The 24,641-nt window shown below is 41.8% G+C and overlaps 1 protein-coding gene across 10 annotated transcripts in view; it reads right to left on the reverse strand.

The window, feature by feature from the left end:
• The window catches only part of SEMA5B (semaphorin 5B), a 355,160-nt gene that overhangs the window by 249,257 nt on the left and 81,262 nt on the right, over positions 1-24,641 (reverse strand). The window contains exon 1 of one of the 10 annotated variants that reach the window (XM_081006117.1): positions 17,002-17,019. The exons of the other annotated variants lie outside the window; for them this stretch is intronic. The gene's annotated coding sequence lies outside the window, so the exon portion shown is untranslated. Of the gene's footprint in view, positions 1-17,001; positions 17,020-24,641 lie in introns of those variants that run through there. 10 annotated transcript variants of the gene reach the window in all.

A 24,641-nucleotide genomic window follows, 5' to 3' on the forward strand; every position in this document is an offset into this window, starting at 1 on the left:
TTCATTTCTTCATGGAGCTACCAGCTTGGTGGATCAATGGAATCCTTGCACATAGTGTATCTTGATTTCAGTAAGGCTTTTGACCATGTCCCCCAATATATTCTTGCAGAGAAGCTAGTAAAATGTGGGCTGGACAAGGTCACTTAGGTGGATTTGTAGTTGGTTGACTGAACCAGCTGAGAATGCCAGTGAGAACCAGTGAGAATGCTTACTAACAGTTCCTCATCATTCTGGAAAAAGTGACACATGGGGGACCACAGAGTTCTGACCTGGGCCAGCAGGTGTTCAACATCTTTATCAATGACTTAGATGAAGGTATTGAGGGGATGCTCTTCAAATTTGCAGATGATACCCAACGGGGAAGGGTGGGCAATGTCATCGAAGACAGAATCGTGATTCAAGATGACTTTAACAGATTGGAGAACTGGGCCCTAACTCCCAAAATCATATAAGGACTAATGTAAAGTTCTGCATCTAGGCAAGAATAACCAGGTGCACAAATATAAGATGGGGGGTGGGACCTGGCTTGCCAGTAGTATATGTGAAAAAGATCCAGGGGTCTTAGTAGACCACAAGTTTAACATCAGCCAGTGTGATGAAGCTGCAAAAAAGCTAATGATATTTTAGGCTGCATCAACAGAAGTGTAGAGTCCAGATCAAGGGAAGGAATAGTACCACTCTATTTTGCCTTGGTGACACCACACCTGAGTCCTGTGTCCAGTTCTAGACGCCACAATTTAAGGATGATATTGACAAGCTGGAATGTGTGCAGACGAGGGCAACCAAGACGACCAAGCGTCTGGAAACCAAGCCTTATGAGGAATGCTCGAAGGAATTGAGTATGTTTAACTTGGAAAAGAGGAGATATCCTAAAGGTCTGTCACATGAAGGGCTGAGCAAGCTTCTTTTCTCCTGTTCTGGAGACTAGGACCCAAATCAATGGCTTCAAGTTACAAGAAAGCAGATTCCGACCAAACATCAGGAAAAACTTTCTGACGTGTGCCTTCAACCAGAAAGGCTTCATAGGCCATGTTGTATTAATATTTAAGCAACTGGTAACAACCAGCAAATCCTGGCAAGCATCTGGAAAACCTATTAATTTTTCTCAAGCACCACCAAAACATTACTGGACCTGTTTTGCTGCTTTTGTGCCATCAATTGTTATAGACGCTTTTCTAATGAGTTGTATATGTTATTTGATCTTTTGAATTTCCTTTTATGGCTTTTTTGTCACCTCTTTGAAGCTATGCGGTGGGAGAAAAATCACAAAGATAAATAAATATGCAAATAAGTCGGTGTTATTTCCCCTCCCCCTCCCCACCAAAGCAGTAATGTTCCATTTTACACTGGGAGCTAAGTCACCTTCCTTATGAACTCTACGGCACTTTTCATGAATTGGATGGGCATCTTTGCATAAAACATAAGTTGACACAAGGCCTTGCTTTCTAGCCCGCGTATCTGAGACGGTTCCTTAGATACCAGTGAAAGCCCAAAGACAGGGCTCCCCAAACCCCTTTCTATGTAACACTTTTACACAAAGCAAGAAAGACGCTTTTGCAACAAAAGTGATGAGAAATGGAAAAAATATTGTCGTCGTGCTGGGTAACACGCCAAACCATCTGGAGACAAAGTCATATAAGGGGGCCAGGGGGGTGAAGGGAGGGAGAGAGAAAGCCTGCTACTTATTAGGCAGGCAGCTTAAAACTGATGATATGATTGAATGAGATCCAAGGTTGTTGTCTTCCCATAAATCACACTCATGTTATACTTGGCTAGAACGGATGTGGTAAACTTGGGGAGAGCCCTTTTCTTCAGCACACTCAATTACGGGAACAATAAAAATACCACTGAGGCAAACCTATTTGGAGAGCAAATACAATCTGCCAGCAGCTCTGAAATAAATAAATAACTCATCCACAAAAATAGGAATGCAAGCAGACACCCAGTTCTAAAATGATAATTTCTCTCTCTCTCTTTCTCTCTCTTGCTTTGCCTTTTCTTAAATGCATCCTTGGTTAAATGTTAATTTGTTTCTCCTTGTGGGTGTTTGATGTTGTGAGAATTAAAACCCAAAATATGATTATGCGTAAATTAACTAGTCTGACATGCCAAAGGTGATCAGATGAGGCAGTTGATGTGTAAAATGTGTGTGTGTGTGTGTGTATTATGAGTAATAACAATAATAGAAAAATTGTCCTGTCAAATCAGGCATAGCCGTAATAACAAGCCAATGCATACGACAGTAAAAACTGTCATTTCCACAGCTATTAATGTAAATTGAACATTGGTAGCAGACACTGGCAAAGGGAGATAAATCACGCTTAGTTATATTTCAAAATATAAGTGTCAGAGAACTCCTTTACCCCCCACCTTCTTCTCTCATTAGGAACCTTCCCCCTGTCAAACAGTTCCACGTTGATTCTGTCACTTCTGCAGTAGAGAACTCCCTGATGAACTGATTAAGTGACAATTTCATACTACTAAACATGGCTAATCTGTGCGAAAGAGCGATGAAAAGGAATCGCACAACCAAAACAATTCTTTTATTAATGTGAAACACAACTGATAAGATTTTTTTGGCCATTTTTGAGGAACACAGTTTCACAAGGGAGGCTATGCAGCATGTAGCCAAGTTATGCAAGAGGATGCTGTGTAAAAACCAATCCCCCCACATCCAATTAGAAGCAAGGGCACAATAAAAACATCACAGAAGACAATAAATGCTGTGCCTGATCAGAAAACTCACCCCAGTCACTAGTTAAGTTTTTGGTAAGATTTATTTTACCTCACGCTCATAAACCAGGTTCTTTTATTTGTGCCTAGGGCAGAGCTGAAATGGGGAGAGGGCTTGCTCCTCCATCAGACCCATTCGCTACAAATATCATCCTAAGACCCTTTTTCCTGTTCTAAAAGGGACAACCTTCATCTTTCCAAATCAATACCTTCCATGGGCATTCACTATAATTCCAATAACCTGGTTGTCCTACTCCTCCTGGGAGAAACTAGCAACCAGTCAGCTAGCTGGCTAATCTACTCAAAAAGCTCAGCCAGGGCATATTTTAGAATGTAGAATGTCAGGTGCCAAGGTGCTTGGTGGTCATGGTTCCATCTTGCCAGCAGTCTTGCCTAAAACCCCCAGTCCTTGAATCATTTCACAGCCAACACGTTTGCTTTCTTTTAAAGGGGCGGGGGGGAGGCAGGAACACGCTCCATTCTACCCACTTAGATATTATGTCTTACTGTGAAGGGAAAGGTGTTTTGGAAAAAACTTATAATAACCAATATTATGTTAATTTTTATGAAGAACAACTTTGTTTCATTAATTTTTTTTATTACACCTATGGATTGTAGGAAAGTTGTACCGAGTAGCCATTCCCCCCCTCCAATGTCCAAAAAACGTAACATTTTCATTACAAGGAATAAAAAACCCATAAATTTCATTCTTTGTCGAGAAAGAGCATGTCTTTGCAATAATTATCAACATCAAAAACTTTGGATTCCATCATACCCACACCCTGAAAATTGAGGTTTTCTAAACCTATGTTTTCCACCCAAAAAGTACATTTATAAAAACAAAATAGGCATTTATAAAATCTTTTGAGTGCTGGTGTATTTTTTCCTGAAATCGTCATCCTCTTATTGAGCTCTGTGTAAAATTTCAAAGAGATCTCTTACTCGGTTATGGAGAAAATAAAATAAAATGTACATGTGCCAAGGGTCTTAAGAGGGACAGGCAATACAGATTTCACGAAACTTTGGAGTGCTATAAAATTAAAACCATTTGAGACAGAGGGGAAGAATTTAAGAGGGTTTCTTTCAACCATAGGGGAAGGGTGTATACTAAATTTCATCAAAATCTGAGACGGTGGGTGACATGACCATGTTGACATGACGTGGAATGACCCACCACTCCCTACCCCAGCACATGCCTACCCAGCATATTGCCACCTCATGTAGCTGCCTTACTTTGCCTATTGGTAGGGCTGAAAATCTGAAGAAGAAAAGGTGAAACAATATTAATCCTGCAGAGAAAATGCAGGCTGTTAGGTTAATCAGTGCTACCCATCTTTCAAACAATATAAAGCAGTATAACTTTCAAAAGCAGCAGCTCACCTGATTTTTTTTGAAAACAAAAACTGTCTATCAGGAATCAAGAAGTAAGTAAACATTTGGAAAGCATTCCTCAGAGAGCAGAGGTCTTTAGATTTGAGTCACAGGATCCATTGAAAAGAAAAATTGCTTCTGTGCATTGGGACGATGCTTTCCCTTCTGAGAACTTTATAAGAAGAAATGAATGAAGATAATCTCTTTACAAGATGTATCCATATGGTAATTCATTACTAGGGATGAATGTTTGTTAGGCTGTTTTTCTTAAAAAAAAATACTTCAAGGTAGTTCTGAAAGTGAGAATAGGGGTCAATACAAAATAACCTACATGGCAAATTGCTCTCCTTGTGCTTGCATGAAAACAATAGGATTCAAAAGAAAATGAGTCACTTCAAGCATCATATCTCATGTTGTACATTTAGTAACATTAAAGTGTGGATTCAAAAAGAGCAAGCACAAAAACATCTTGTGTAGTTGCACTCATTAAGGAACCAGGACTGGCTACAACTTTCTGTTGAGTGTATACTGGTAGTCAGATTCATATTGGCAGCCGTATAATGTATGAAACATCCTGTAGAAATACCAGGCAACGTAAGAATCTGCCTTATACCAAGGCAGAACACTCAGCATTGTCTACTACACTGACTGGCAGCACTTCTCCAAGCTTTCAGACAGACTTCTCTCCCAGATCTACTTGGAGATGCCAGGGGCTGAACCAAGGACCATTGCATACAAACCAGTTACTCTTCCACTAAGCTACCATGAGACCAAATATCAGATCTATCCAGGCCCCAGCAGTTCTGTATATTTAAGTGGAAATACATAACTGTGGAGCAGCTTTAGTCATTCACTGCCTGCTTTGAACAATAAGGGGATGGGGGAAGACACATGCATTATGTCTTCAAAGAGGACTAAGGCTATCCATGGTGCTACACGGTGAGCAAAATAATTATTATGCTCATAAGAGATGAGGCACTAAGACAAAGAACCAAAATCCCAGTTCATAGGCTTACCAAGACTGGTAGAACAGGAGGCACCTATGCCTCCCTTATCACACACACACACACACACACACACACACACACACACACACACACAATGTGACTTAGATGCTTCATACAAAGACCAATTTTAACTCCAGGGTGGGAGAGTGTAGCTCAGCTGCCGGAAGTTTTAGAAACTCTGCTTTGCACCATGTTTTCCCCAAGATGCCAACTCGTAAGTCAGAGATAGTAATAATAATAAACTGAACTTGACAGGCAAAACGAATCCCTCTCAATAAAGATATTAGTGTATTTGGATAACCATCAAGGAGGGCCCTTACTTTATGCTGAGCAAAGCTAAAGCTTGCTTTTCAAAGGAAGGGGGGGAGGAGGAAGAATGATATTTCACACACAAAGTTGTGGAGAAGAAAGAAAATGAAAGCCAAGAAGGTTTGAAGTGTGAGGAATCCTGTGACAATTTCAGTGGGACTATTTAGACAAGACTGAGGATTTGCAGCACTGGACCTACATTTTGTGCTCTTGATAGGTTTACCTTTCAGGACTCCAAGCCAGAATTCTGCAGGGACAGTTGCCTGGCTTCAGATTCTATTGGTTAGATTAATCTGCAATAGAGTTTAAATGCACTGTAACACTAAATCAAGAGTTACAAGAAGCCCTCCTCCCTGGAGCCCAAGCTTTTTCATTTCCTTTCCTAAAGCGATCCAAGTTTGTCCAACTTACAAGATAAAGTTGATTCAATTAGATGGAAGAATAGTTTGAGAAGGCAGGAGTTCTGTCATCTCTTGAAAACAGACTTCCTTTTGCACCTTCAATTAATAATACATGCATTCTGCCACAAGCTGTTTGGGATTTGCGTGCTTTATTCTGATTGCAGCATTTGGATTTCTGCAAAATGTGAAATACTTATTCTCAAAGGTCAAGCAGCAAAAGAAAAAATGCATTATAGAAAAATGGGACACAACTAGAAGCCCCATGAAGGAGAGGCAGCTGTGCAAAATGGAGGTTCTGCCTCATAACTACTCATTCCAGTGCCATAAAATAATAAAAGTAAAATCAGACCATATCCGAAGAACTTTTGCAGCCATCGGGAGCACCTAAGGTTTCTCTACTGTTGCAACAAAATATCAGCCGTGGGTCAGTTACTATGAGAGGGACTTTATAAACATGAGTTAAACAATCCACAAATAGCAGCCTTTGTCCTAGCAAATTTCACTTCCCTTGAGCTCAGTTATTTGGAATTCCACTCCTTTGTAAAAAGGACTGAATCATACAGAGAACTCCATTGTGGAGCAAGTGCGTTTTCTGTGGCTGAGAGGCATTTTCCTTTCGGCTCATGGAAGACTAACATTTTTAATGCTAATGAGGGATGGAGATGTGCCCTGGGAGATGAACATACTGTGCATATCCCCCCAAAAGAGTTTTGTCGCTTGGAAGTAGCATGAAAATAAAAGTAATTCCTGCATGATGCGTGTCTTTAGCCAGATTGGTGTCTCTAGCCAAAATGCCCGTCAGAGTACCCGTCAGACTACCAAATACACCCCTGCTCACATTGTTTTCTCTGGGTACCATCAAGAAAGATTATGCAGTATTCTCAGATGCCTGAACAGAATATAATCAAGATGAGTACAGGAATGACTGACAGCTAGAATAGAAAACAATTTCCAAACAGCTGCTGGAGTAATTTAGAAGTTTAGGATGAAAATTCGGATCCCTGGAGAAAATATGAGGAAGACAGAGCTACTTTGCTTTGACATCAGCAGAGCTGAAAGTGAGAACTACTCTTTCATGTTATTTCAGGTCAAATCCTTTTCTTTCATTCAGTTATTGATATCTCTACATCAGAGTTACATATCCATAGCCACATCTTTAGATCTGTGATCTTTCAAATGATGCTTATGCTCTAAGAAATCTTGATGCTCTAAGAAAGGCTAATCTCTTTCCAGAAGACAGGCAGCAGAAACCTTTGAGTTTGTTCCTGGTTTTGCCAATTATTTTTTTTTATCATTCCTAACGTTTTCTCAAGTCAGAGCAGTCATGCAGATTTGCCTTTCTACATCCAGAATGATTAAAAAATAAAATAACATGCCCTCTAATTCTGTAAAAATACTATGAGCAATGCACAATTATTAGAAGTGAGCCAAGAGCCAAGGAACACACAGAAATCCATCAGAACCAGGAGGTGCTAAGGCAAGATCCCAGGCCAACAAGCCAATTTTACATAGCCCTTCCTGTCAAGGAAACAACAATGCCAGCTTGAGTAGGCAGAAGTCGTGCTAGGAACACACTCCCAAGTTCAAATAGACCACCACACAGGGGAGATGCGCAAAAGCCAAAAGCCCCTAGTTCTAATCTTAACAGCTCCTAAGACACATCCTTTCTAACCCTTACAATGCTCAAGAGACCTGGCACTGAGTTAGACAAGTCTGATAGAGAAATTCTACTGATGTTCTAACATGGGAAGCATATTGACTGACCAACCCAGGGAGCCACCCGTATGATACAATTCTAATATGCTTCAGCACAGCTAAACATCATTCTTTTTAAAAAATATTGGGAGACCAACATAATGACACGTTTTCAGCCTATCACTTAACCATAGTTTAGTACTGTGTGATAGGAGTCTTGGGCTGATGTGCTCCACGCCTCACCCGAAGAGAAGTTGAGAAGTGTCTGCATCTCATTTTTCATTATCTCAGTTAACAAGAAGGGCAAGCTGTGGGTTAAATTACTGTTTAAAGCATGGTTTATACTCCTAGCTTGTTACAATTCTACCTTGTTCAAACCATAGCCTGAGCTAGCCACAGTTTGTCCTTTCCAGCTCATACTTGGTCATTCATGTAATGCTAAACCATGGTTCAGGGACTTAAATGGGCCAGTGTGGATGGAGGATCTTCCAGTGGCCAACAAGATAAGAGGTGTCAAAGAAGGAAGCACTTTTAGAAAAAGGCTTCTCTTTCCTCCAGCACTTTGCAGCAGGCAAGTCGATTGTATCTGAACAAAAAAGACTCCTGACACTTCCTAAAAAGAAATACAGTGGTACCTCAGTTTACAAACTTAATCCGTTCCGTAAGTCCGTTCTTAAACCGAAACCGTTCTTAAACCGAGGCACGCTTTCCTTAATGAGGCCTCCCACCGCTGGTGCCCTTCCACCGTTTGGATTCCGTTCTTAGACCGAGGTAAAGTTTGCAAACTGGAACACTACTTCCGGTTTTGCAGAGTTCATAAACCGAATCATTCTTAAACAGGACTGTTCTTAGACCGAGGTACCACTGTACTGGAAAGAAGACTGCAGCAGTTAAATGGTATATTGCAACAGAGTAGGCACTGACTCTGTGCAAGTGTGAATTTTAATTTAGAAAGTTGCAAATCAATGAGGGTGATATCCAGGCTAAGCCATAAGGTGGTGGTGGTGGTGGTGGTGGTTGTTTAGTCATGTCCAACTCTTCGTGACCCCATGGACCAGAGCATGCCAGGCACTCCTGTCTTCCACTGCCTCCCGCAGTTTGGTCAAACTCATGCTGGTAGCTTCGAGAACACTGTCCAACCATCTCGTCCTCTGCCGTCCCCTTCTCCTTGTTCCCTCCATCTTTCCCAACATCAGGGTCTTTTCCAGGGAGTCTTCTCTTCTCATGAAGTGGCCAAAGTATTGGAGCCTCAGCTTCAGGATCTGTCCTTCCAGTGAGCACTCAGGGCTGATTTCCTTCAGAATGGATACGTTTGATCTTCTTGCAGTCCATGGGACTCTCAAGAGTCTCCTCCAGCACCATAATTCAAAAGCATCAATTCTTCGGCGATCAGCCTTCTTTAGGGTCCAGCTCTCGCTTCCATACATCACTACTGGGAAAACCATAGCTTTAACTATACGGACCCATTAATTTCAGTTGGTCTACTCTAAATATAACACTGAATGTGGAACTCTGTGGGTTTTTTCTTTTTTACTTCATGTTCTTCACACATTTTCTTTTTGTTTATAACAGGTGCCCAACTTATATACGTAGTGAGTGTATTCTGGTTTGTCAAAACAACTCTAATGGAACAAGGGGAGGGTCGTATAAGATGGTTCAACCAGATGGGCCTTTGTCATGTGAATGCTCCCCACCTTTTAAGGAGATAAAGCCTGTCAGTTAAAGAGTGCCCAAGTGGACCCTGTATTGATGGAGGTGCCAAACTAACTTCTTTGCATTTAATGCATGGGTGGCATTAGCCCAAAAGAGTGCAGCAATGTTTGGCAATATGCTCTTCTCATGCATTCAAGACTGGTTCTAGACTGGTCCAAGATGGGGTCATAAATGGTGATCATCATGGTGTGCTTCAATTCTGAACAGGGGACATGATGGCAATCAAGAGGTGAATAGGTGAATATTTGCTTAATATTTCCTTACATTTTCCTAGTTTTTAATTGAATTTATGTTTCAGGAAAATTGCCTCAGGTGCTCCCGTGTCGAAACAGTGAGAGGCCATTTTCACTATATTTGAAGCTTTGAACTTTGTTTATCATTGTCTACACACTGATATCAGTGCCCCTCTGAGTCTTTTTGCAGCCATCAGATTAGAATAATGAATACCTATTTTACAGAGCTCATTGATTAAATGAAACATACTGCATGATGTATTCCTCTCACAGTAAAGTGACACCTGAGAGTGCAATCCTGCACATGTCTACTCAAAAGAGTTAATATTTAAAAAACAATATTTTCCAATCCTAAAAAAAGAATGCATTAACTCCTTCAGAAGAAGAAAAAACATTTGGCAGGCACAGCAGTCCAATTGTATCCTCATGAAATCTCATTAATTGCATGTGTTGGGAGACTCCTTGTATTTAAAAAGAAGGAAGCAACATAAACTGGATAATTATGCCACAAAGGAATAAATCTGTTTTGCTTTGCTCATGGTTTTGTTAACGTCAGTAAAATTATTGGTCCATATCTGCCCTTGTGCAACATCAGTGGCTTTGATATTTACACAATAAAACAGCTAAATTTACACTTGGGATAAAATTCATCCCATAAACTGAACTTGGCCTGAAAGCACACTCCAAATCAGTAAAGGGGAAATTATTCAATTTACACGGACTCAAGAGAAAGTGAAATTCATATACAACTGTGCTTCCCAAAGTCCCCCCCCCCCCCACACGCCTACTTGAAAATTGCTGATGGTCTTGGCAGACCCCTTAATGATTTTTCTGCCTATTGCAGTAATTGTAATGCCCTACAGAAGCTGTATGGTTTTAATTGTATTTTTTTATTGCTTTATTTTTCTTATTTTTTTTAGTCTGCTACAATTAGCATTCCATATAATGCTATTTAAGAAATAAAAGGAGCAACAAAGATACAATTAAAAATCAATATGAATAGTCGAAGCAAGACAGGGCTGTGGACCACCTGTATGAAGTTCATGGACCACTTCTGGTCTATGCATCACAGTTTGGGAACCTCTGGGATACAAAACTGGGGGCAGGAGAGGCAACTAGTCTGTGTACCCAAAGCTGTGTAGAACTAAGAAGACTGGGAAAATGTACTGTATCTTTAAAATAAGACTGCTTTTGTCTTGTTCCATGAAACTTTCACAGAATAAAAATAGTATTCTGTAGCAATGTTACCCAAACTCATAATTACATGCTTCAAAATATATCTATATATATATCTATATATATATCTATATATATATATATATATATATATATATATATATATCTCGCTTGAATGTAAAAAAAATCTCTAAGCAGTTTACAATAAATATTTGACATCATCAATAAAAAGCGGTTTAAAAAGAATTAACAATGTTTTTAAAATAATTAAATTCAGCAGTGAATGTGCCAAGTGCATAACAATTGGGTGCAATATCAACTGATTGTACTTGGAGCCTTACATTTGAGATATACAAACAGAACTGGAGAAATGCACCTAAAGGGGCTCTTTTCCAGTTTGTAAGAGCATGGTGCTGATAATACCAAGGTTGCAGGTTTGATTCCCATAAAAGGACAGCTGTATATTCCTGCATTGCAGGGCGTAAGACTGGATGAGCCTCAGGTCCCTTCCAATTCTATTACCTGTTTCCACATAGAAAAGAAGGCAGTTCACCCATCACTATGATTCTGTCATCCTATACTGAACGCATCCTATATTCAAAAAAGGAAAGCTAGAGTAAATATTTTTGTTGACTTTCTACTCAAGCAAAAGGAAGCCTTACTGCACTCACATGGAACTTGCTCCCTACTTATAAACATGTGTATAAGTATTACTGTCATGAAGACTGCCACACATACTTTGTGAAACTAATCAAAGCAGCTGTCATCAAAAAAATTTCTGGGAAGGTATTTAGTAAATCCTTACAAAATGAATTAACCTACCCACTGGAATTTTGCACACCTCGCAATGTAACCATGTTTTGCATAAATACACCCTGTTGGGAGTGTCAAGCTTTTCAAACACCAACCTGAAAAAACTATTAAGTGCTTTTACTCTGAAACCACAGCACAGTTGTAGTTCCAGGAGTCTCTCTTACAGCTCTTCCTCTTCTGCTTTCAACTGCTGAAGAGAGACAAGATTCTTAACCTTTCACAGCATCCTTAGCAAAATATACACTACTATACGTTCACTAATGAGCACAGAAGGCAAGCATGAGACTTTCACTCAGGAACATAGACTGCTGCCTTATACTGAATCAGATGATTGCTGACACTGATTGGCAATGGCTCTCCAAGATTTCTAACAGTGGTCTCTGCCAGTCCTACCAGGAAATGCAGGTGTATCCCTGTTTATGACCTATGTGGCTGGAATTGCTTAATTAAGCAAGGATATGATAATCTGATTTTGGTTTACTTGTCCGCAGGTTCTGGTCAACTGCCACTTGCTCTATTCTAATTTTCAGTACAGTGGAACCTCAGTTTTCGAATGTAATCTGTTCCGGAAGACCGTTCGACTTTCAAAACATTCAAAAACTGAAAGCGGAAGCCTCAATTCAATAGGGAAACTCAAAACGGAAGCTATGTCGGATGTTCAGGTTCCGGAAAACATTCGAAAACCAGAGCATTCACTTCCGTTTTTTTGTTGTTCGGGAGCCAAAACATTCGAAAACGTAGCTGTTCAAGAACCGAGGTTTGACTGTAACAAGTTTTCCTGCATTGTAGCCACATTTTACTTATATTACTCTTAATACCTACTAGACACGGGGGAAACTTTAATCAAAAGTGCATCCTAGCCCCTGGCAGGAGTTGTCACTCATGTTCAAGGCTCCAGCTAGCCTGCAATAGAAGCCTTGTACTGATATTTTGGATTTGTAGGAGAGGACTTGCTTTTCCCTTTCCTTTCCACACCATGGTCAAATATGGTCAGGTTTGAGAATAGAAAGGGGAAGATGGTCACATGAGAGATGGCCAGAGTGTGTACTCTCCCCTAACTTTACGTCCTCAAATGCTGCTGGACTACATCATCCCGACACAAAACATACGGAAAGAGGTAGGTTGGAGAAGGTTGCTGTAAAAACCAAGGAGAGAACTTGCAGGTGCTGGAAAGACGCCGCAAAGAGACTGGCATTCAGGCAGGAGAAGTCACAGACAGTTCCAACACAAATACTGAAGTTCCCAAGGAAAAGGATAGGAGATTGAGAGAGAGGAGAAAAGGAAAGTCATGCATCAAAGTCAGACACAAAAGAGGCAGATTTAGTAACCTTTAGGGATCTTCCTCCTTCTGTCCCCTTGTGGAACATTATCCCTGCAACAATTATATTCTTCTTCAAAGAATTGCAGGCAGTCTATTCTGGTTAAAGCAATAATAAAGTTGAAGCTCCTTGTTTGGCCAAGCTCATCACCGCCTCAATTTTATTCATCAACAGAAAATGGTGAAAAGCCTATATTTTAAAAGAAATCTTAACCAGACTGCTTCATTTTCAGTCTTATTTTTCTCTTTATTTGTTTAAGCATATCTTAGTCAGTACGTGGTTATACTTCTAAGTATTTAAACAACAATAGCTGGTGTCAACTTTGCCACCATCACTCCTATGCACCATCATTTGCCGAATCCTACTGTTTCAATTTTACAGTGCTGGTCTTTTAAACCAGTTCTCTTTTAACACTCTTCCTTCTTTTGCATACCCGGTATCTTCAGGGTGCGGGTGGTGGGAAACAGCAAAAGTCCTCCCACGAACATATTGAATTCTTTCGTTAAGCAAGAGTCTAATTAAGAAAATCATCGTAAGATCTTCAGGGTTTGAACTTCAGAAGGTGTTTTCTTGAAACAAGAGAACTGTGGGTGTTTGATCTTAATGGGAAAGAACATTTCCCTATCTGAGTTTAAGGGAAATGATTCAAACGAATCTGCATTCCCTCCAGAGCCTTCTGAGAGTCACTTTGGCAGCTTATCGTGGAGGGCATCAGTCTGGCTCTCAGACAAGCCTTCAGTGAGTACACTTACAAGTCACTGATTCTCACTTCATTCTGCACAAGCTGCACTAGCCTAGCACATCCTCTGGAAAAGATGCACACATTTTGAAAGACTGGAGACAAAGCAAGGCAGCTGTAAATAATCTTACCAAAATAAAGCACAAAAAGTTGGAGAATTTACAGGGACTATTCCAAGCCAATGGTAAATTGGTACCAAAGAAAGATGCTAGGAGGTGAAGATAGTGGTTACAAACTGACATTCCAAGGGGTCACAGGAAGAAACAGATTAACATTTTTAATACAGTGGTACCTCAGGTTACAGACGCTTCAGGTTACAGACTCCGCTAACCCAGAAATAGTACCTCGGGTTAAGAACTTTGCTTCAGGATGAGAACAGAAATTGTGCTCTGGCGGCACGGCGGCAGCGGGAGGCCCCATTAACTAAAGTGGTACCTCAGGTTAAGAACAGTTTCAGGTTAAGAACGGACCTCCAGAACGAATTAAGTTCTTAACCCAAGGTACCACTGTACTCTCTCCCTCCCACCCTCGTTTCAAAAAATTAAGCAGCTCTCCCAAAGATTTGGTGTTTTTTCTTGTAAAATGTACAATATATTTATATAATATATTAGACAATCTACTGGAGGTAGATAATGGAGGGGGAAAGATGACATTAACTTGAAGAATCAGAGCAATGGCAAACTACCTGAGCCACACCAACCTCCTATAAAGTGACACAATATCAGGATCTTCGGTGGATGCTAAGTAGCTTATCCTTGGAGCAGGTATTCTGGGATGCCTTAATATGCCTAACAGCTTGTGGTGAGACAGAAGACAAACAGGGACTTTATATGTACAACACACCATGTCAACACTTGGAAAGTCTACCTGACATTTGTGGCAGAACATTCGTGTTGGCATGGAATGTACATACAAAGTCCCTGTTTGTCTTCTGTCTCACCACAAGCTGTTAAGCATACCAAGGCATCCAGAATGCCTGCTCCAAGGATCTCTCCAATTCCCAATCTGAGGTCAAATTTTCTTACCTTCCTTCCCGTCCTAACTTTTGAAAAACAAAAACAGTTCACCAATATTAAGGCATAATTACATGCAATAAAGCAGCAACAAAATTAATCCAAGCAAAGACCTTTAAAGTTCAGGCAGAACTAAATGCCTGTATGAAGAGATGTATTTGCCAAAATCACTAAAGAAAGGTGCTAAGCGAATGGTCATGGAGAGGAAGTTCCATAAACAGGGCACCACTAACAATAAGGCCCTGACACTGATAATCAGGTCCCTCACGTCAGAAGGCAGGAAAGTTCAGAGCTGGGTCTACAACAAAAGCCTTAATATTATGCAAAAAGTGGTGTAGTGACTACAGCTTTGGACTACAGCCTGGGAGACCAGGGTTCAAATGCTCAAACATGAAACTCACTGGGTAAACTTGGGCCAATCAATATCTTAGCCTAACCTACTTCACAGGGGTGTTGTGAGGATAAAATTGAGAGGAAGAGAACCAGGTATGTCACCTTGAGCTCCTTAGAAGAAGGGTGGAATATAAATGATAGATGATGGATAGATAGATAGATAGATAGATAGATAGATAGATAGATATAGATATCCAATTGGAAGATAGTTCAGATACTGAACTGTTATGAATTTAGACCTCAAAACCAGCAGTTAGAACTGTGCCTAGTGGGATGCAAGTGGCGCTGTGGTCTAAACCACAGAGCCTAGGGCTTGCTGATCAGAAGGACGGTGGTTCGAATCCCCAAGATGGGGTGAGCTCCCGTTGCTCGGTCCCTGCTCCTGCCAACCTAGCAGTTCGAAAGCACGTCAAAGTGCAAGTAGATAAATAGGTACCGCTCCGGCGAGAAGGTAAATGGCATTTCTGTGCGCTGCTCTGGTTCGCCCGAAGTGGCTTAGTCATGCTGGCCACATGACCTGGAAGCTGTACACCGGCTCCCTCGGCCAATAAAGCAAGATGAGTGCCGCAACCCCAGAGTTGTCCGCGACTGGACCTAATGGTCAGGGGTTCCTTTACCTTAGAACTGTGCCTAGAACAAGCTGGTAGTCAGCTATGTTCCCTCCACCCAATACCAGACGTCATTTCCAAACAGCATACATAGGAAGCTTCCAGAAGGCATGGGGACCCTGTGGTCTTCCATATTTAGTCCCATCATCCTGGGGTTGGGAGTTGTCAGCCAGAAACATCTGGAGGACCACATGTGAAGTGCAGCGTGCAGGTCAGCAGCAGAAGTTATGCAGTCTCCTCACTGCTCCCCTTTCCTCTTCTCCACTCACAACATCACATGGATGGTGTTACCTTGCCCTCCTCTCTCCCCCATTGCTGTGAGCAGGGAAGCCCCACCCATCAACCAACAGCAGACTTCCACAGAACAGAGGGGTAAGAGATTGAGAAACAGAGAAAGAAGCTGCAAAGAGGAGGCACCACAGGAATCACAGAGGAGCCCACAGAAAGTTGAAACCAGCTTGGATAACTTGCTGCAGGACGAGTGGTGAATGTCTGGCCCACCAGATGTTGTTGGGACTCTAACTCATGCACCTCAATTAAAGATGCTTCCTCTGCACCTGGTACCATTTCACGCAGACTTTTACTACATCCACTCCTGTAGGGACTGCAAATTCATTCAGCCAATACACCTTAATAACTCTGAATATGATGTTATGCCTTATCCGATTGATGATCTGCATTTTAATATCTCCCTAAACACATATTTACCAGCAGAGTCATAAAGCTGTTTAAAATCTATTGTAGCAAACTCTCCTCTTACTTCCAGAGGTTGGTTGGTTGGTTGGTTGGTTGTTTATTTATTTGAAAAATATTTGCTAAACAGCATTCCAGCTCTTGCTTCAATTGGGCTTGTGATGAAAAAGTGTAAAAGTAGTGTTGGCTAATATGCCCACTCATATTATAAATGACTCTCCTCCACTTCTTCCTCTTCATTTTCACCATTATAAGATGTAAACATAAACAACACAAGAGAGGCTTAAAGGTGATGTAATCCTTGCATACAAAAATGCACTACGGAGTATACTGCCAACCCAAAAGTCAAAATTATAAAGGAGACAAATCTCAAAAAGGAACTGAGTATTTATTTTGTGTTGTGCACACTGTAAAGAAGTAAGGCATGTTCAAGGTCACCGCATGTCTCACTAAGGCGATTTTCAAAGCTGTCACTTCCCAAAGGAAGATACTGACGGTGTAGCATTAGCACTGCATCTCTCTGATTAACTGTTTGCATTTCCCAGTCAGTATGATACGGGTATATCGAAGTATACACACCTAAGTAGAGGCTTCTTACAAAATAAAGTGAAGAGGAAGGAGAAGTTGCCCCGTTTGTCTTAAAATAAAACAAAGCTAAAGGAAAAGGTATCAATAGATATTTGCATCCACTGCCAGCCATTTCAGTTTATATACAGAGTACATTAAACAGGCAAAAATGCAAACCAACAAATAAAAAATAAATAAATACTCTAGAGTGGCCTTACTTTAATGGCATCCACCAGAAATATTGTGGACTTCAGAGACACCAGATTAAGACTAAAAGGAAAGCAGGTCAGATAGTACAGTTTCCTCTCTTCCTGCTCCTTGCCACAGTAATGGCTCATCCACACTACTGCTTGGGCCTGCTGCTTTCCCTCAGGAAAACTCCGTCTTTACTGCTAAATCAAAGCAAACATCAACTGGGTTTCCTCCAGATTAACATTTGCTATGATTCAGCAGGAAAGAGGGAGATTTCCCAGGAAAAGCAGCGGGGCAAACTGAAAACTGTCCACACCTGCACTTTCTAGACATTGGACAAATTAAAGTGTTGACATACACCTTTCAGGTGTACATTATTCTGCCAATATCACATTAAGACAGGCCATGCATATTCTTGCCCTCATTGCGCCCCGAAGAAGCTACCTTATGCATCAACGTGGCTATCAAAAATGAGCTAGAACCTACAGAACAGCGTGCTCTTTACCTGGCTAGTCACAATGAGAACCAGCAGTGGAGACATTTCCCCCTCAGCAACCACAGTTTAATTGATTGTTTATTTTCACCTTCACTTAGCTGTATCCTTGAGTGTTTTGCTGCCCTTGAATATGCACCCACTCCTGAAAATGCTGCTACTATGGCAATACATTACTGCCTGACCCAGTTCTACCTGAAATCTAATCAGGGCTTTTAGGCTGGGTTTTGGGTGCTGCAGAATCATATTTGGCAAACTGAGCCAAGAGCTAGTGTCAAGCCAAGACAAAGCAGAATTGTACAAAGACTGTGCAGTCTAAGCATTTCTGCACTGTGCCCAGTTAAATATAGGCTCCAAATACTAGCTAATGAAGGCACTTCGAGAAATGTCTTTAAGGTTAATAGAAATAACGTCTGACTTGGGTAACTTGACATATTACTCCACTTACTTTCTCAACTCACATGGATAAAAATGAGGTGAACAGGTTTAAAATGGGGCACAAGCTGTTATATCGTAAACCGCGTAAACCTCAGATGAAGGGTAACATAGAAACAAATACATAAATAATATCTAGCTTATATGATTTGGGGTCTAATCTCTAAAAATCCATTCCTAATTTGGTCAGCCTAAACTCAAGAGATTTAAGTTGGGGGCGGGGGGGATTTAATGAACTGAAAGTGATTTGAGACAAGTTTAGTTTTTCATAGTGTGCATATCTATTATCATTTGACCCGCTACGGACAATGGTCATGTGGATTTTGCTTTGAGACAATACAAAAATATTGAAATGCCTATTAACCTGTCTGATTTGCTAACCAACATTAAGGCCAGGTTTTCCTATTAGTACAAGAAACTAACTAATAATAACAAGAAACTCTAGGTGAACGTAAATCAGAATCTGTGAAGTGAAGACAGCATATGAAGGGGTGGGACGTGGAAGAAGCACTCAGCACAAAGACTCTTTCATAGCTTCATACACTGTGGTTGATGGAGCCTGGAATGATCATCCGAGCCAGGCCACTATGAGTAGCAATTTGATTTCAAATCACTTTCAGTTCTCTGAAGAACACCTTTGGGTTTTAAGATGACGCACCTGAAATAGTTAAAAGATGGAGCCACAACATTTGCAGCGAAACTTAGACTCAGTCCTCCAAAGGGGGGGGCAGGGTAGGAAGGGGGTGTGAATGATTCAAATATTTAAATAAATTAAGCTCTGGCACACTATAGCAAGAGATTTAACATAAAGCACAGAGCAACTCAGAATGTCAATCTGCCATCTCACACTGGCACTTCACCAATGAAAATGAAATATACTATAAACGAGCTCAAGTAGCAATAATCATGCTTTCATTGGTCTGTAGTACTGAAGATAAAAATTTGCAGAACATTAAACCAGCACACATCCTATCCACTTCTAGGCAATGGGCAATAAATACATATGTTCTACAAACGGGAGGAAATGTTACAAGACGCAACATGTGCTCCATATTTGAATGTGTGTTCCCACAAAATAAAATAAGATTTGCTGCATAATGCATTCCCTGTTCAGGCAGAATCCTGCCTCCTCCATCCCCAAAAAAGCAGGGAACTTGCATAAAACGCAGACAAGGCTTCTCTCTAAACACGATTGTGACAGGTGCCCTATAAATAACAGCAGAGCCCGACAGAAACAGCACACGTTGCAAGTAGGAAGCCTAAGTGGCAAAGACATTTTCACCGGGCATGCCAACTTAATGAGAGTTGTCACCCAAACTCTTCTGCGTTGCTGCTAACAGGATGCAATAGCAAATGTGGGCAGCTGCTTATGAAGGAGTGGGCAGAGGTAGATGGTTTTTCAGTCAAATGAGATGTGGTGCTTTTAAGTGCAAGCTTCCTGCCAATGCCAGCACCCAAAAATCTTCTCTGTTTCACAGCTTCTTATTTATTATTACATTTTATTCTCATTTTTGTGGTTACATTTTTACCGTGCCTTTTCTCCAAGAAGTTCCTTTTACCCTTGTAACAACTTTATGTGATAGGCTGTGCTGAGAGATGGGCACTGTGGCCAAGGTTACCCATTCTACTTTGTGGCTGGACAGGTATTTGAATTGGCTGTGCCCAGATTTTAAATCCAACACCCTAAGGTAAAAGGTAAAGGTAAAGGACCCCTGGACTGTTAAGTCCAGTCAAAGGCAACTGTGGGGTGTGGCGCTCATCTCACTTTCAGGCCGAGGGAGCCAGTGTTTGTCCACAGACAGTTTTCCGGGTCATGTGGCCAGCATGACTAAACCAAAACACTGTGAAGGAAACCAGAGCGCCCGGAAATGCCGTTTACCTTCCCATCGCAGTGGTACCTATTAATTTACTTGCACTGGTGTGCTTTCGGACTGCTAGGTTGACAGGAGCTGGGAGAGAGCAACAGGACTTCACCTCGTCGTAGGGATTCAAACCGCCGACCTTCTGATCGGCAAGCCCAAGAGGCTCAGTGGTTTAGACCACAGTGCCACCTGCATCCAACACCCTAACCACGACATCACACTCTTAGCATACTTCAGGGAAAGAAATAAAATTCTTAAAACAAATTAACTGACCAAATGCATACAAATATGTGTACTACTTAAAGGGAAATTTATAATTAATATATGCACACACACATTTTTCTTCCTGTTCCCAAGCATGGTTACAAGAAAGAAAATACCTCCAAAACCAATAATAAGCAGTATAAGTTTTTAAAGTCAATAGTACTAGTTCAAGCCTACTCTAAAATCTATTTTTATGGCCAAGAATACACTCCCATAGAAACAGCAGAAAACAATCAGAACTGTGGAGACTTAAAATCTATTATTTATTTATGACATGAGAAGGCAGGCCACCAATACAGAATTACCGTATTTTTCGCCCTATAGGACGCACTTTTTCCCCTCCAAAAATGAAGGGGAAATGTGTGTGCGTCCTATGGGGCGAATGCAGGCTTTCGCTGAAGCCTGGAGAGCGAGAGGAGTCGGTGCGCACCGACCCCCCTCGCTCTCCAGGCTTCAGGAGAGCCCCAGCGCCAGCCCCACAAGGTCGGGGGACAGCGGGGAGGCGGAACGCCGCCATCCCGCTGTCTCCCGATGTGGTTTGGAGGCTGACGGCGGGGAGACGCGTGCTTCTCCCCGCCGCCAGCCCCGCAAGCTCGGGGGACAGCGGGGAGGTGCAGCGCGCCTTCCCGCTGTCCCTGGACCTGGTCTGAAGGCTGGCGGTGGGGAGAAGAGCCCTTCTCCCCGCTGCCAGCCCTGCAAGCTCCGGGGACAGCGGGGAGGCGCAGCGCGTCTTCCCGCTGTCCCCGGACCTGGTCTGAAGGCTGGCGGCGGGGAGAAGAGCGCTTCTCCCCACTGCCGGACCCACAAGCGCCAGGGGGGGAAATAATTTTCCCCCCCTTTATTTCCCCCCAAAAAAACTTGGTGCGTCCTATGGGCCGGTGCGTCCTATGGGGCGAAAAATACGGTATAATCCCACAGGCTACAAGTGGCATAGCAAAATTTGAGGAATATTTCCTGGAGTCAAAGAGAGGGAATCTGTGGTCCATCTGTGGCAATCATAATGGGATCAGAGTCAATAGATCAGAATCTAAACCACAACCAAGGGACAATCTGGGATTGAGGCAGCAACACAAAGCATGAAGTCCTAAACTAGACGCATCAGCCTTGACAGAAACCCAAAAGCAGAAACTGGAAAACTGGAGCAAAGCTTAAAGCCAAGTGATCAGGTCAGATCAATGAACCAATGTGGACGCAGGATAAAAGGGCAAAAGCAGGCTTATGGCAGGGTACATAGGAACCCACGAGTCAGACTGCTTTAGACAGGAGTCTAAACTGCAGTCGTTTCCAAATTTGTTCATGATAGTTGACACAAAGACCTTTAAGCCCTTTCCTACTGGAGCTACATTAGCCAACAAAGTCAAACTCGGCTGACCAACCATCTCTGGTGTCCCAGCAAAGGCACAATAGGCTGTTTTAACTTCCTTTCAAGGGACCGTAAAAATGGAAAGGGCTGCCAAAGACTTGTCAGGTAGCCAAAACATGGGAGTTTATTGTGCCCCTGGTGGATAGCAATACATGATTGGTGGGCTGTGTTTGATTTGGTGGCCACAAGCTATACAGATCACATGACTGGTTGGGCAAAGGCTAGCTTAGTAAATTTCAAGTTTCACATCTCCTGGTAGAGATAATTTGACAGCAGCTCCTTTTTAAAGAAAGGGGAAGAAACAAAAACTGCTATAAGCCAACAATAACTCCTCCTTAATTACCATGTCAGAAGGTAGCTATGGTAAAGCAAGAGAGGAGCAGTTGTCAATAGCCTCCTAACCCTGGTGGCACATTTAGTTTTATGACAAATAGGGGATGATGCTCAACAGCTATTTGATGAGCTATCTAACAGCTGCCAGGGACCATGCACTGCTGCTGCACAGCTGGAAGTGCACACCACTGCATCATTAAAAGGGCAATAACTGCAAGCTCACAGCACATCGAACACTGCCAACTTTGTTTTGACGAGTTATTTGTGGCCCTAATCAGCTGTGAAGGCTCTTTAGGAAAGAGGCACTGTTGTAAAGAGGGATTAATCTTAGCAGCAACCATGCAGTTATTAAAAATCAGCTGGCACATAAAATCCTGATGGAGAGGTGCAAGTGTATGTCATGGCTGTATAAAAACGAAAAAAAGCAAAAAAAAGCTATCAACTCTATTAAAAAGAAGAAGAAAGGATTGAAAGCTGCACAGCAGTAAATCAATAAACTGTGATAGTAAATATTGCTTGGAGGATGTCAGTAGAGAAAATCAGGCATCTCTAATATCCTCCTTCAACAGGGTTATCTATGGAATAACATCTTATATTATTATAGGTATGGTAGTGTTTTGCAGAGGACAAAAGCAAAACTGTAGGAGAAAATAGCTATTGCTGTTTGGAGGCTGACCTGGTTAATGGGTTGCAGTAAAATAAATAAAATGAATAGGACAAGGAAGGAGCTAGCAGGGAGAAGGGGAAAGAACATCATAATAGGAAATGGTCAAAATTTACAATTAGGCCTTACAAAAGCAACATTTCACTCAGGCCATAAAGGGTCATTCATTTCGTGCTATGGTCTCTGCCAGATTCTCACACAATCTATCAAAAACACTCTGGCTGGTCTCATTTGCACGCAAAGAGCTGAAACAAAAAATAAACACTGTGTGAGGAAAATTGGTTAATCAGCATTCATGGCAATTTAATAAACACAAATTAAAAATAAATAAATCTAGGCAGATCCCTTCTAATTCTCACTAGCGCTTGTTTATTGTGGTTTCAAAAACAGGAGCTCAAAAGAACCCAATAATTTTACAAGCATGCAGAAGCTTTAGGCAAAAAAGGTTAGAGCAAGCACTCCAGATTTTATTGTTCAGCACCACTCCTATAAATCAATTCAAAAAACCACACCACGAAATTCACACCCAGATCCAATATTTATGCTTTAGAAGCAAACTGCATCAAAGTGTGTGTTTGTGAGAAAGGCAGAAAGATTGATACACTTCATTTGAACTGTGCTCCTAAGGGGCTTTGATGGCACTTCTTAATGTCTGTGACACTTTTCCCTCTCACTGTGTGCTCCACTCAGGGTAGCTTTGTGCATTTACTTGGAAACCCAAGCACAAAGTGCATGTAAATAGCATCATTTATTAAGAAGCAGGTGTGTATAGCCTGCAATATGAGGAAGATATATAGAAAAGTTGACCATAAAGAAGGCTGATCGCCGAAGAATTGATGCTTTTGAATTATGGTGCTGGAGGAGACTCTTGAGAGTCCCATGGACTGCAAGAAGATCAAACGTATCCATTCTGAAGGAAATCAGCCCTGAGTGCTCACTGGAAGGACAGATCGTGAAGCTGAGGCTCCAATATTTTGGCCACCTCATGAGTAGAGAAGACTCCCTGGAAAACACCCTGATGTTGGGAAAGATGGAGGGCACAAGGAGAAGGGGACGACAGAGGACAAGATGGTTGGATAGTGTTCTCGAAGCTACCAGCATGAGTTTGACCAAACTGCGGGAGGCAATGGAAGACAGGAGTGCCTGGCATGCTCTGGTCCATGGGGTCACGAAGAGTCAGACACAACTAAACGACTAAACAACAACAACAAATATAGAAAAGTAATACAAAGCAGTGAAGAATGCAACCCTGTAGTCAATTAGGAGTAAAACTTCCCCAGCTTGGCACCATCCTGATGTTTTGGACTACAATTACCATAATTCCTAACCACTGGACGTGCTGGCAGGGGCAGGTGGGAATTAAGAGTCCCAAACACCTGCTGGACAGCAGGCTAGGAAAATTTGGAGTAACTCCTACTGTGGGACTTTTGAGAAAGAACCTAAGAGCAATGCTGCATCACACCAAAGGTCCATATGGTCCAGACTAAAGATGGGAAGGCCTGGAAAAAACAAAAACAAAAAAAGGGGGGACAGGGTATCCAATCTTTCTGATTCTTTTCTAGTCCAGCATCCTGTTCTCATATTCATGAAAAAGACGCATGTGGGAAGCCCACAAGCAGGGCAAAACTCGAGTGCCATGTTTCTCAGCAAACTGGTTTTCAGAAGCAAGGCTCCTCTGATCTTTGGGGTAGTATACAGTTACCATAGTATCTGTAGTAGCCATCGATGGCCTTATTCTCCAGGAATTTGTCTGACCTCATTTTAAAGCAGTCCCTGCTGGTGACCATTGCTAAATCCTGCATGAGTGGAACCCATAGTTGGATTGTGTATTGTACGAAGGGGGACTTCCTTTTGTCTTGTCCTGAGTTTCTGGAGCGTGACTGGATAACCAGTTTGGGTATTATGAGAGACGGATCAGACACTGCTTCCTATCTACTTTCTACACACCTTTTATAAAACAATACACCTCTGTCGTTATCTCCCTTTAACTCATCCTTTCTCAGACATGTGCAGGATCCACCTGCATGTCCTAATGTGTACTATGAACTGTGGACTCCCTGATACCATCCTACAATCAATAGTCCTAGATTGCTCAAAAGGTAAGTGGATTCAGCAGTATGCAAGCTGAGAACATACAAACAAAAAACATTCATGTAACCTGGTCTGGTCTATGTAAGTAGCACCACCACTGTGCTGTTCCTTCCGCCCTTAACTCATCGCTAAGGCAGTTGTGTTGTTCGGTGCTGTCTTGT

Source organism: Podarcis pityusensis (assembly GCF_964106645.2).
Source record: "Podarcis pityusensis genome assembly, chromosome: 1".
NCBI classification, from domain to species: domain Eukaryota; kingdom Metazoa; phylum Chordata; class Lepidosauria; order Squamata; family Lacertidae; genus Podarcis; species Podarcis pityusensis.